This window comes from Macrobrachium rosenbergii, chromosome 21 (genome assembly GCF_040412425.1).
Source record: "Macrobrachium rosenbergii isolate ZJJX-2024 chromosome 21, ASM4041242v1, whole genome shotgun sequence".
NCBI classification, from domain to species: Eukaryota; Metazoa; Arthropoda; class Malacostraca; order Decapoda; family Palaemonidae; genus Macrobrachium; species Macrobrachium rosenbergii.
The window spans coordinates 30,611,453-30,625,380 of record NC_089761.1 but is presented as its reverse complement, the minus strand read 5'-3'; the positions used below and the strand labels follow the sequence as shown (position 1 = coordinate 30,625,380).

At 36.5% G+C, this 13,928-nt stretch overlaps 1 protein-coding gene across 4 annotated transcripts in view; it reads right to left on the bottom strand.

Annotated features, from left to right (window-relative positions):
* The window catches only part of LOC136849849 (potassium voltage-gated channel protein eag-like), a 449,348-nt gene extending 445,351 nt beyond the window's left edge, over nucleotides 1–3,997 (bottom strand). For all 4 annotated transcript variants that reach the window (XM_067123320.1, XM_067123321.1, XM_067123318.1 and 1 more), the window contains exon 1: nucleotides 3,832–3,997. The gene's annotated coding sequence lies outside the window, so the exon portion shown is untranslated. The remainder of the gene's footprint in view (nucleotides 1–3,831) is intronic.
* Nucleotides 3,998–13,928: the final 9,931 nt, after the last annotated feature.

The following is a 13,928-nucleotide window of genomic DNA, read 5'->3' as shown; positions in this document are numbered from 1 at the left end:
TCAGTGGTCTGGGTTAAACTAAGGTATACTTAACTTTATTTTTTTGTTTGTTCTGTCGTATGTACTGTATTCTGCTTTAGAATGACTTATAATAAAGGCGAAACGTCTTGCAAACGTCTCGCACATTGTCATCTTACCTTCTTTCCTCATGGCCATACTCTCTCTCTCTCTCTCTCTCTCTCTCTCTCTCTCTCTCTCTCCGTATATATACATAAAAACACACACGCACACATATATATGTGTGTGTGTGTGTATGCAAAATCACCATCGACTTATTTGAAGAAAAAACACGTAAAAGAAAAACTAACAGACCTGGGACCAACTCATACGGCAAATTGTAGCCAGTGAATGCATACTGTTTACCCGGGGTACATACCGGGTAATCAAATACGGTTGCCAATGGAGGCCACTTATATCATGTGCACATGACCCAAGCCACGACAAATATGGCCCAAAGAGTTCTTTACAAGGGCTGACCCTGGGCCAACTTTCCTTTTACCTTATTGCAATTCGCTTCGATCTGATTTAGAAATTTGAAATTTCCATAACAAATTTGCAGAAATATAGTAAAACCGTGATCTATTTCATTTCATTTTTTTTATCACTCGAATTTTTAATAAATTTGGAAATAACGTGAAGACTGGGAATATAATGCGAAATGTGAAGATTTTATTTGTTTTCAACGACAAAAAAAAAAAGCTTAATGGTCATGACAGTGTAAAATGCCTTCAGACATTATTATTATTATATTATTATTATTATTATTATTATTATTATTATTATTATTATTGTTATTATTATTATTAACAGTAATCGGCAAGACTATCCATTTACGTGGAACAAACTATCACTCTGCTAGCAAACTTTCAAAAAATATACACCGTTCATATAAGTGAGAACAAGTTATAACTTATGTTCAAGTGTTAATAATTCCACTTTATATATATATATATATATATATATATATATATATATATATATATATATATATCTTTAAACGTTTTGTTAATTTTAAGAGACTGAAATTCTCTAATGAAGGAAATCTATTGCCCTAAAATGAAAAAAAAATCACTTATCAAAAAGGATAACTTAAAATTGTACCGCACATACCTCAGAGATATCCAGAAACTGAACGGAAAACACGCCATAGGCCTACGAAAACCACAGCACTTTGCAACATTTCCTGCGGCTGAGACGGCCATGTAGTTTTGAAATCACTGCAGCACACCAACACCTTTGAGCTAGCACCGTCAGACTTTATGCTTTAAGTCAAATTCACACCTTGCAAAATTCGAACTAACATACTTTAACTGTTAAACCACTCCTGATGGGTGGCTCCGGTTTGTTTCCCTTGTAATGATGACTACTAAGACTGGGGGTGGGGGGGGCATGCATGGGGAGCTGTCTTGAGTTGTTTGATGTCAACATAAGCTTTGATTGCCGAGTGATGGAGAAGGGGGCACAAGAGCATAAGTTGGGGGTTGTTGTTGTTGGACAACCGCAACCAAATATACTTACATTGCTATTCTTCTGCTGTCGAATCAAATCACAAGAAAACATCTGCAGAAAACCAGCAGTGTCAGCTTCTTTCCATTACATGAAAACAAAAAACAAAGCCTATCCATGCGCTTATGAAGACAAACTGGTCTGTAGCCCGTAACCTTCCCCAGTGAAACACGGCAATTACTTTAGCAAAGGAATAGGCCATTACCTAACATCAATTCGTAAATGAAAATAATACGAATGCGATCACGCAAGGCATTGTACCCAATGGTAAAAGAAAAAGGGGTTAATGGTACAGTATACGCAAAATTTAGTAAAAGAAACTCACAACGAATTCATGGACTCTTAACAATGAAATGGCTCAGTTGTCCAACACATATGCAACTGACAAACAATTCCACCTTTCTATACCAAAACAATACCAACATACAGTATATATTTGTATATGTGTGTGTTTAAGCACTTGTTTTGCTATATAAGTCTATGTCTCAAAACATCATGAGCTTACGAAGTTTCGTGATTTAACTAACATACTGCAAAGTCATCTTTATTTCCCGGATTAAACATGTGTCCTCTGTTATATATGCATTGGGAAACATTCATCACATGAACCTATTTTCAATATACAACATGCCTGGAGAGAGAGAGAGAGAGAGAGAGAGAGAGAGAGAGAGAGAGAGAGAGAGAGAGAGAGAGAGAGAAATTCAATAACCTTTATTTTTTATGTACTGTAATAGCCTAAATATACCGCAACGCATATCAGAATTAACAAAAAGTCACCTGTGCAAAATTTCTTTATCCAGGCGGTATATATAAAGACAAAACGATTCAAGAACATCTATGCCACAATTCTTCAATAAGCAGATATTTTCAAATTAGACCATTATGATGTGTTTTTGTATTTCCTTGCAGATCGGTTAAGAAGACATAACTACGTAGATACGTGCAGCTAGTTAATATCGATGTAAAGAAGGAAGACCTCTCTCTCTTTGCTCACGAGTTGCCACATCTCCTTAGCAGGAACCTTTTATTTTTTCAATAAAAAGGACAAACACATTTCAACATACAATGGCCGATCCTTCTGCTGGGACGATTTCTATACTAGATGATATTTTGCAATGATCCTGATTTTTTCGTTATTTGAGTCACCTTTGAAAAAACCACTGCTATTTTTCGTCATGTCTGAGAATGTTATTTTCTGCTTGTGTTTGTGTATCCCTCCTAAATCTTCCGTCTTCATTCTTGCAATGTATGGCGTCAGTAAAAAATGTCATCATGTATGTCATCTTTTACGATTTTCATTCCTCCATTGCAAATGTAGTTATCACATACGTCTAAATATGCCAGCTGCTTCTGCCATGTCACTAATAAGTTATCTAAACAATCAATTTCATAATTAACGACCAATACTGCAACAGCTTTGAACCACGATTTCCATGTACAATTATTCACACAAAATAAACTATTAGTCTTTAAAAGGGCCGTCATTACCATCCAGTAGAACTGACGGCTGATGAAAAACTCGAGTCACTGTCCTGAAATCGGATTCACACGGTTGAAATTCGTAAGCTGACGATAAAACTGGTGCTAACAGGCTTCGAAGCCTAGCTTTGTCACAGCAGACAGGCCCTCCATACCACAACCCATAAACTTAACATTGTTACAAAGCAAACCTAAGTCACAGTCTGATGTGCCATTTTTATCGAACGACTCGTCACTGAGGTAATATTTCAGTATCACATTTTTTTTTTTTTTGGCAGCAATCTGTCGGTTGATACTTTCACTATTTTTTTAAGCTAAACATTTCACTATTACAGACATAATAAAGAACAAATAAATCCAGCTGTTGTGTACCACGGACAGTTGGTTGTCTCCCAGATCGAAAGTTATTCTGCGAATGTCAATTGTTTGTAGACCCTGTTTGGCGTCTTTGCATAAATATTATTAATTTTCCATTCCCCTTGCACTTGCAAAACCACTTAACATTATACGATGAGCAACTTGGTAAGAGAAACAAAAAATATTCATTCGATAAGATGGATAAAAAAATAAATTCTTCCACAGCACTCGTGAAATACCGAGAATACACCACTTTTATTTTACGAACCGCGTTTCTTTGTTTTGGAGACAAAGGGACAATCTCTTTACAATACACCACTTAAAAAAAAAACCGTCATGTGCACGTGGCTCGACTTATATGACCTGACCTTATGGCCAAATATGACCGCAAGTTCTTGTCGATCCGAGCCAGCGAAATGGAGGGTTGCTGAAAGGTTGAACCCACAACCACTTTTCACGTAAGGAACCGCGTCCCATTGCTATACATACCTGTGGACAAAATCGGGCAGACCCATACCCGAAGAAGGGAAATAACAACGAAAATGTTTGTTCCAGTGTCCACGGTGAGATTACGTTTCCACCACCACTCCCAAAGTCACTATGAGCTTCGCTTTGCTGTCGAGCCCACCAACCACCGCCCCGCTCCTCTACTACCACCAACACATCCTCCACCACCACCACCACCCATCCGATCGAAGGTACGGTGGAGGAAAAGGAGGAGAGGGAGGAGGGAAAAGGAGGAGTACGACGAGGAATGACGAGAAAGGGAGTGGATGGAGAGGATTGACTTGAGCATGAGTGGACGAAACGAATGTAGTTGGAGTTGATGTTTCTGTGGGGGAGAAGCAATGAGGAATTGAAAAGCACGAGGAATTCCAGTCTGTCGAAGGGATGAGGAGGAACATTATCATCATCATTATGAAGAGGAGGAGAGATGAGAGAAAGAGAGCAGCAACTACAGTGAGAGAACCAGAAGCCTTGCAAGTGCTGAGAGATGCTCTTTTCGTTGCTTTCCGTGCTTTCTTCCCTGGAAGATAAACAACTACCATACTGACTGACCACTCTTACTTGTTTTTTTAACGACTTCGTACTCGATCTCGTGCGCGTAATAATATTTCTATCTCTCAAATAACCTATTTAGATTTATTTAAAACCATCACCTTTCATTTCACGCTCCTAAACAACCACAGCCCGGTGAAAACAACTATCATGAGCCTATCAAAAGCTGCCGCATAGGACAACAACAGTTGTCGAGGCTGAACTTGATCTACTGATATAAGCCCGAGTCATGGTCATATTACCGAACGGAATTAGATTATAAAATTTTAGTAAACAAACACTCGTACGAATTTTCCTCTTCTTCTTCTTCTTCTTCTTCTTCTTCTTCTACGCGTGAAGGGGAAGGAGATTGAGAACGATTTCGGGTGTTGCAGGTAAAGGCGTGTTGGGGAAGGGAGGGGAGAACCCAAAGGGGAATAGAGTTGAAGGGTTGGTAAGGGGAACAGAGGACGAGGATATTGGGTTTGGGGAGGAGGAGAGGATGGAAGGAGGGGGGGGAGTGGAGAAGGGGGAAGAAGAGGAGAGGAGTGTTGCGCACTGGGGCACTAAGGTACTCGTTGCCATGACAACGACGACGCTAAACAATGCCGAACTTTGTCCACGCTATGCAGATGATCATTCTAAACATGATGGTATAGCCATGCCTTGTCACTCACTCGTGTTCTTGTTTCTGTTTGTTTGTTTGTTTTTGTAACGGTCTTGCCCCCTTGTAACGAACCTCACTAACTTTCTTGTAACGTCACAGTGACATTGTTGCAGGTAATTTTTTGCTCAACTTTTGTAGCAGTTCAAGTATTGCCAAGTTTGCCAAATTAGTCATATAACTAAGTGTTCTGTTGCCAACCCTTTCAAGTCACAAACATGCTAACATTTTTTTTTTTTTTTAGGGCCCAAGCTAGAACAAAGCAAAGCAAGGGGGGACAAGGAAAATGGAAAACGGGGTGGTTTGACCTTGAAAGAAGTGACTGACCTGCCCATTAAAATATGAAGGCGCTTGTTCTCCTTGACTTCTCCCAGCTTAGCTGTCCAACTTCTTTAACTGTACTAGTAAAATTTTCACGTCTTAGTTAAGAACATATCGTTATGATGATACATTTGGAAGCGTAAAAGTCAGTGGCTAGGTAACTTTATGATAAAAACCATGTATATCATCCTCATTAGTCTAGGTGTTTGACTTTTCATGTAAACACTTTGCCATACCAGGCATTGGTACTACAAAAACCAGAGAAACGTCAGAAGACTACTTCTTGTTTCGACTGTGCACAGATGTGATGTAGAGGAGAACTATACAATAAATGGTCTGCTAAACGAAAGAAAGCCGAATGTCTAAGAACACAGCGAGACAAGAGTAAAAGGGAAGTCTCTACAGAGCGAAATGTAATCGTGCATTGTTGCGAAAAGGTGTACAATAGACCTAACTCAAGACATGAAAGTTGGAGGACATATATCTTCCGTACTATTCTCGCCTTGAATCTGTCAAACCCCAATAATAAAATCAAATCTAACTAGCTCCCAGTTTCCGAGAAATAACGCGCTAACAAAGGCTGAAAGTTTATGCAACAGTTATAAATGTCATGGGTTACATTTTACACTTTGACCGAATGCTTCATGACGAATTTCAAAGTAAACAGTATTAACGATTTACTTTCGTGGCGCAGCCACGTGACCAGAACTTTTATCAATCCTAATTATGACGTTGGCTAAAGAGGATTCTTTGTGTCTATTTGGTCGTCAGTAATACCCGTGTAACAAACAATTGTTTTTATATAATTTTACCGCAGTATTCAAGACAACAAATTTCATCAAATGACCGATAGTAATACGCTACTCCACTAAACAAGTTTTTTTTTCTTTAATTTCAACTCTGATTTTTTCCTCGTGGGTAGATTTTAAGATCTAACGTAAAAGGATCCCATTTTCTATGAGGAACGCCTCATACTTTTCAATTAATTTTGTGGCATTATTATTATTATTATTATTATTATTATTATTATTATTATTATTATTATTATTATTATTATTATTATTATTATTATTAAGAAACAGCAACTACACGAGCATCACACAGTAAAATCATATAAAGTACGAACTATGCGACGTACTTGTGATGGCCATCCCATACAGTTAATACTTTTTTTTTTATTTGTAACTGTAACTCGATACTACAACATTAGCCATTTTGTTAGGAAGATGCCTCAACTCGATAAAAGATAAAATGTGTATTTTTGAAGACTGGCTGGCTTTCAGCTTTCCTGAGAAAAAGGTCAGATACAAACCCTTTATAGATAGTTACCTATGCTTAAGCCCAGACGTTATAAAATTGCCGGGAAAGTCTGACTTTCCCACCAAAACTTCCAATGGAAAGTTTCTGAAATCTTAGAAATCCTTAAGAGTGAACGCAATGAGTCACAGCGAGACTCGAAAAGCGAATGTTAGTTTCAACGTGTCTTGCAATATGCGTCTAGGACTGAGCAAATCAGTGTCAGGCACAACTGTTCTAAATTTCTCAAAAGTTTACGAGAGCTGAAATTGCCAGTTATAACGAAGATGGGGATAAAATAATATCAGTTTTCTGTCTACAGTTGCCACTGATGAGTGAGAGAGAGAGAGAGAGAGAGAGAGAGAGCAAATCCTGCGCTAATAACGAAGAAAGGTCAATTTGACATGCAACATAACGACGCGTTTGTCGAAGCTGCTAATGCATGCAAGAGCTAGACTCATGTTGGAAGAACCTGCTAAATACTCAAAGTATTAGACCAACCGCCATTTTAACGAGCGTGTTATCTATTCACGATTTGACTTCGATTAGCAGCAACCTCATGCAACTAAAAATAGCAGGAACAAACTGAAAAGCGGAAACTAGATTACGTTTCAAGTACTGTGCGCATCGCTTTTCCTTTCCGTCGTGTCAAGTTTCAAGTGCCACCCGCGACGGCTAATTTGATTAGCCATTTTCCCTTACTCCTGAAGTCTGACGCATTTGTACGCATTGCTCAAATCAATATAGGGCAGTAAATGCAATTTATATAACTGCAGGCATAAAGCGTATCCAGTGGAGTATACTCACTGAAACGACACCTTCAGTTCAGCTTGAAAATATGAATGTAAGTTACGGAGTGGCTGGAGATGGAGTAACGAGACACTTGTCAAGCTTAGAATACAAAGTTAAAGCTGCTTTACACAGCAAAAAACAATTTACAAAACCTACAAAATACCTCACCTACTTAGAACGAAGAGATTTAGGATAAATCTAAGGAAACAGAAATAATGATAACCAAGTGCGCAAACAGGGATAGGTTAATTATCATTATGATTCAAAATATGAAACCTATTCATATGGAACAAGCCCGTCACAGGGGCTACTGACTTGAAATTCAAGCTTCCAAAGAATATGGTGCTCATTAGGAAGAAGTAAGAGGAGGTACAGGGAAATACATACAAAAGAGATCCCACTTATAAAAAAAAGAAAAATAAATTAAAAACAAGAGTCTTTCCTATATACAGGAACAGTGTATTCAACACCGGTTCTTTCAAGTAAGAATTAAGCGAAAGACTGAAAATATAGGCAACTCAAACAATGATCACGCTAAATAAGATTTAGCAGTCAAATAGACTGAAACTGAATGCAAAAATGAGATAATGCATAAGCCTAGTAATGTGTATTGATATACCCAAACGAAACATGGCAATGGTAATTAAACTGGAAAAATACTTGGATTTAAAACAGCACGCGAGTGTTAGCTTGGGCTTTAGGCATAGAAGAGTTGGAGGACCTAGACCTACTTGGACGAGACGGGAGACAGGATACTGGAGACTAGTGGAGATCTGTGGAAGTGAATGCCTAAAATCATATATATATATATATATATATATATATATATGCTGTACATATAGGTGTGTAAGTGGGGGAGGAACGGGGGAGGGGAGGGTTATTTTAACATTTAAAAAGGCAGGGTGATCTCCCACAAGTATATAAATATTTCACACAAAAATATAGAATATACAGTATAAATGGTAGTGTTGCATTTGCACTAGTTTATGGCACAAATAAAGTCGCGCAGGTATAGCAAAAATATCATAGACCTAGCTCATGGAGGCTATGAAGTTATATAGGTCTAGCAAATCTGCAGAAAACTGCAATTATCCGTTAATCTATGAGTTGCAAGTAATCAAACAAGCGGGCACGCACAATAAACGACAGTTGCTCAAGAACTGCTGAATCCCATCAAGTGAGCAAAAAAATAAGCCGTCAGTTCAGGCAGCATGCAGTTCGAAACTGGATTGCAATTTACATAACTGTCAGGCGTACTACTGTTTAATGGGCGTCTATGCTGGTCCTGAGGCCTTTCTCTAAAAAGGAAGGAAATGCCTCCTAATTTGTTTGGAAGGCTTTTTTGAAGTTAACATCAGTCATGTATTCAAGATTAAGAGCAGACATACTCATCTTTAGGCCACGATTAGTTTCCATTATGAAATTCTTAGGGTACGATAATGTTGTTTAAAAAATACATCGATACATGAATCCTTGTTGAATGTTTACGAAGTAATTTCAGTCAATTATTTATTTTTTATTTTTTTCGCCTTCTCGTGATATTTAATGCTAAACAAATTACCATAATTGAACGAGGCTGTGCTATAATATATGGAATATCTGAAATCACAAATACTCCAAGTTAGCCTATGCTAAACGTTGTGGTATGAGACCTTCATGGTGTTCAGTTACTGTATATGTTGAAAATGGCATTAAAACAGACCCATTCCGATTTAACTGTACATACAGGCAAATGTAAGCTCTCGGCTCACATTTCTAAAGTATACAAGTGATTCGTTGAAGCATACAGCATCTAACCTAATCTGAAAAATAGCTTATGTCATGAATTCCAAGTTAGGCCTCTAAGCTATTTGAAAGTCGTTCAAACAACGATCACCTACGATTTCTTATCCAAACGCAATAATGTAACGTTGTTGTGAAATAAAATATGCAAATGATATTATTGTAACTTGGCTGAAAAGATGCAAGACCTTATCTTATCGTTGCGAAAGTTTTTTATTAGTTGAGTCAGTCCTACAGTGTAAAGAAAATGTTAGCTGATCTAACATATCACTAAATGTTATGGGAAACTACTTGAAAAATGTTTATAAGGCGCGTATGGCAGGTAATAATAAGATAATTATAATACTAGATAAGTAACATGTCGGGTTAGCTTACCTAGATTCGATCTAGTTCTCTTCCCTTTCAGTCCACTGGCTATGACCTCAGACTTTGCCAGAACATCACTCTTGTTGCGAAAGCTTCGTCGAGAACTGCAAAATGTGAAATTCAGCCCAAATTTTACTTAATAAAAGTCTTCAACACTTATAAGCTTACACCTAAACACAACGGTTCTGGAATTGTCAAAAGTTCTGATCCAACTGAATCTGAAATTCTGAATTATAACATAATCATTTACCGTAACTGATTGTGAAATACTTGTTAAAATTATCAAAGATAATGCATATAACAATGAAGTCCAATAGGTAAGTGAGTAAAATTGCATGTAGCGTTAAAATATACCGTGTAATGAAAGTAAAAATATCAAAAGGTGGTAGGAGGAAAAAAATTGACGCGCTAAGCGTGGCCGTAAGGTGCTTCAAAGCAATATAGGAAATTACTTTATTTTCGGCAAAGTTACCGTTCAAATACAACAACAATTACAGCATTATTAAAATGTTGATATAAATCCATTATTCTTTTTAAAATCTGTGACAATAGGGATTTTTAAGATTACGTAAGGGAGGTAGGAAATACTTTTTCCTTTTAAACAGTTGTCCTTTTTTCCTACTTACAGTAGGCATTTAACTTCTTGACCTAATAGGCTAAGCATCTTTACTGCCACAAGATTAACTCTCTTCTACGTGGGCAGTTCATCTTTCCAGTGATCACTGGTTTAAAGTTTTGCCAGTTGGCATCAGTTTTGTATAATCCGCTTCTTTGCCTACCAACATAGTACAGTATGTACAGTACATTAAATTAGTGACGATTATTTTTTTTTTTTTTTTTTTTGCACTCCAGAACGATTCTTAAATGTCATAGATTTTGTACAGATACATGGCAGCCTTATCCATTCAAATACTGTACAAAACTGTTGAAAAGACGAGAGGTTGGGATACTGCCAAAGCTACTGATAAAATTTCTCAACTCTTAGCCTCCTTATTTTATGTAAGACACAGTATCATAAGATACACTTGCAAAATGGAATTACTTCAACACATATATTTCAAAAAATACTACACAGCAATTCATTAACCCTTTTCTCAATTAATTTCTAACTTTGATGGTTATGGCAATTTTATCAAGAAAACATAGGCCACAAAATACTACCACCATTTTGAGGACTGACGACTAAATGACTACAGCCAACACCCATGGCCCAAACTGGTGTGACAAATCTAAAGACAAGGCAATATCACTTCAGTGTAATGTTCTCTTCAAATTGAAGGTCATCAAAATCAGTTTAAAGTTTCAATTTTCCACTAACTATCAGGTTAAGTTTTCCACAAAGCTTACCATTTCGAAAGTTGAGGAGTTTAGTGATCTTAAAATATCACTGACAGGAACAAATACCTTATCTAGTCATATTATTGCAGCTGCAGCCACTTTACCAGCATCCCCACTTCCTTTAAGTCTACATTTACCAGGGACTTGGCATATTTCAACATCTTTACCACTGTAATATAACTCGTCGAGTGCAAACTTAACCTGTTGGACAAAAAGTATTTTAAAGAAAAAATCCAAGTGTGTCTAAAACACTTCTAGTCACTTACAAACTTCTGGTGGCAGCTTCTTTTTCAGTCATTTAACTACTACCCTTACTGTAAACAGTTCTCCTGTGAAAACAAAAGCATCATTTGGTAAAGAGAACTGACTTGTTTCACAAGATGGTATTGCAGCAAATCCTGCTCTAAATGGAGATGTGGAATCAGTATAAACTGCATAATTTGAAACTTCAAATATTTTTATATGTTCCACTGTGTTGCTTGCAATGTTCAGAATACATGAATTATTTCTACATACAGTAAACATTAAAATTTTGTATGTATTTGTAATTTACTCTTAATCCAAGAAAAGGCAGAAACGTCATGATTAAAATTACTGATTAAGAAATTCACTGACTTTCATTGGAAACTGTGGTGAAGATTGTTAATACATACTGTATATCTTTCATCAAAAAGTGAATTAATTGGTTAGTCACTTGCCAGTCTTGTATGGTTACTAAGACACTGTGAAGAGAAAGGTGGTTCACAACTTTTGAATAATACTTTATACCACTTTACATATAATAAGGGTGAAAAACACATCGAGGGTACTTTGTGGGATTTTATTTTTAAGTGAAACTCGCGATCAACACGATGTGTATCACAGTCATACTCTTGTGCCTGTCATAGAAAGGGCCTTCTGAACGCAGGGGTTCACAGACCAATGTTTTGGGAGTTTTATGTTACAGAATATCTTCAGTACATACAACATATAATAAACAGCAGGATGTACCTGTACATGTACATACTTTTATTTTGTTCAAGCTTCCATACCAGTTAAAACTAAAGGAATAATCTGCACCCTTAAAATAACCTACATATATACCTATGCACCTTGATCTATCCCAACTTCTAGATATTAATTCTAAATGACACCAAACAATTCCACAAGTGGCACTTCAAATTTGCCAAAAGTAAAAAGGCTTCGTCGTGACATCAACTTTCGACCATTAGCAGTAGTATTCAAAATACTCTATGTAATGGGTGACATGACTAAAATAAAGTCTGTTTTAGTGGAGAAAAAAGGTGTAAAGACTTAAGAGAATATCTAAGAAGAGAGAGCATTAGAAAAGTGATTCATACCTATACCTACACAGGATTTTACTCTCATTCAGTCACCATACTCTTTTTGTGAGTTCAAAGTGTATTAAATTAATAGCAAGTCACTTTTAGTAAAGAAAACCCTTGCTGAGATATGTAGGTGCAAAGAGCATGACATTCATACTAATATTTAAACTTTTTGGTATATTATACCATTAATACAATGCTCTAAAATAAGCAAGAATTACTATATGCTGAACATTTCTCACATCCAAATGCTATGGTATAAATCTCGTCTGGAGGTTCGCTGACTAATTTTTCCACGGCCAGCTACAACAAGAGAACTGCTGCGTAAGCCCAACATCCTCCGGGTTTAGAATGTGTTGATTCCAAAAGGAATTCCCCCAAAAATTATCCATATACAACAGCCTTAATTAAAAAAGGTCTTATGATCACAACTTACAATTCACTTTTCCTGTTAATTACCTGAAAAACAGAGCAATTAGAATCACCTACACTATTTAACGTTAAAGACAGTCGAATCGCTTCTTCAAACTGTAATCCAGCAATGCATCACTAAACTATGGCAACATTGGTTGAAATCTTAAAAAAAAAAATGGGGGGACCATCATGTGTATTTGGATGGTACTGCATCTATTACTGTAATACATGTGAGATAAGAAATAAACTGAAGGTATAATATAGCACAATGATTTTAATCATAAATATGATATTGAAAGGAAACTGTATCACTGAAGGGAACTGAATAGCAAGAAAAAATAACTAAGTTTAGTTCCCTTTACTGATCTACTTTGTATAATAAATCATCGGGCGTTTAACATACAGAATGCTTGGCATTAAAATTCTAAGATTAATTAATTACAGCACTGCAAAAGCTGTGAGAGCAAATCTACTCAATTACTTGTCCAGTGAACTAAGATAATACAGTAGTGTTAAATGTCTAAAGCAGTGGATCTACAGATGCTATTTTACCCTGTCGTAAGACAATAAAGATTAATCATCTGTATGAACAACTTATTTTGCAAGCACATTCACTTATTTACTTTTGAATATCTTCCAAAATAAAGCAGTTCAAGGCTGCAAAGGTTACAGTTGGTAACATACGAATGAACACAAAGTTCTGTTCTTTACTTATCGTAACAAGACTACCATATTGCAAAATGATCAAAATTTCCTTGCGATGAATGCTCTCATGATTTCGCATTACAGTATTTCTCCTACTTTTAAATCATCCCTTGTTTCATTATCACCTTTACCTCTTTCATAATACAGTATATCTGTTATTCTGTTAACTGCTGTTGTGACAGATCCAGAGGAAATACGGTTGGATGCAATTTGACAAACACTTCACCAAGTAAAAATATATTACTGTGATACAACTGACTTTTATATGTTGCACTGAGAATTCAGCACTGGCCCTCTTGTACTAAACTCCCGCTGACAGTGTCCAAGGCATTCTAACCAGCTTGACTTTTGTAATCCACAATCTTTTTAATACAACTTGTAAAACTACAACACTTTCATATGAAAATAAGGATTGCTCAATGTCAAATCAGTAGGTTTTAGGAGGGTAAACACAATATATCTCAGAGTATATCACAGATGCATAATAAAAAAAAATATGAAATTTAAGAATTAAGCTTTGAACAAACTTGTAATCTTTTTAGTAA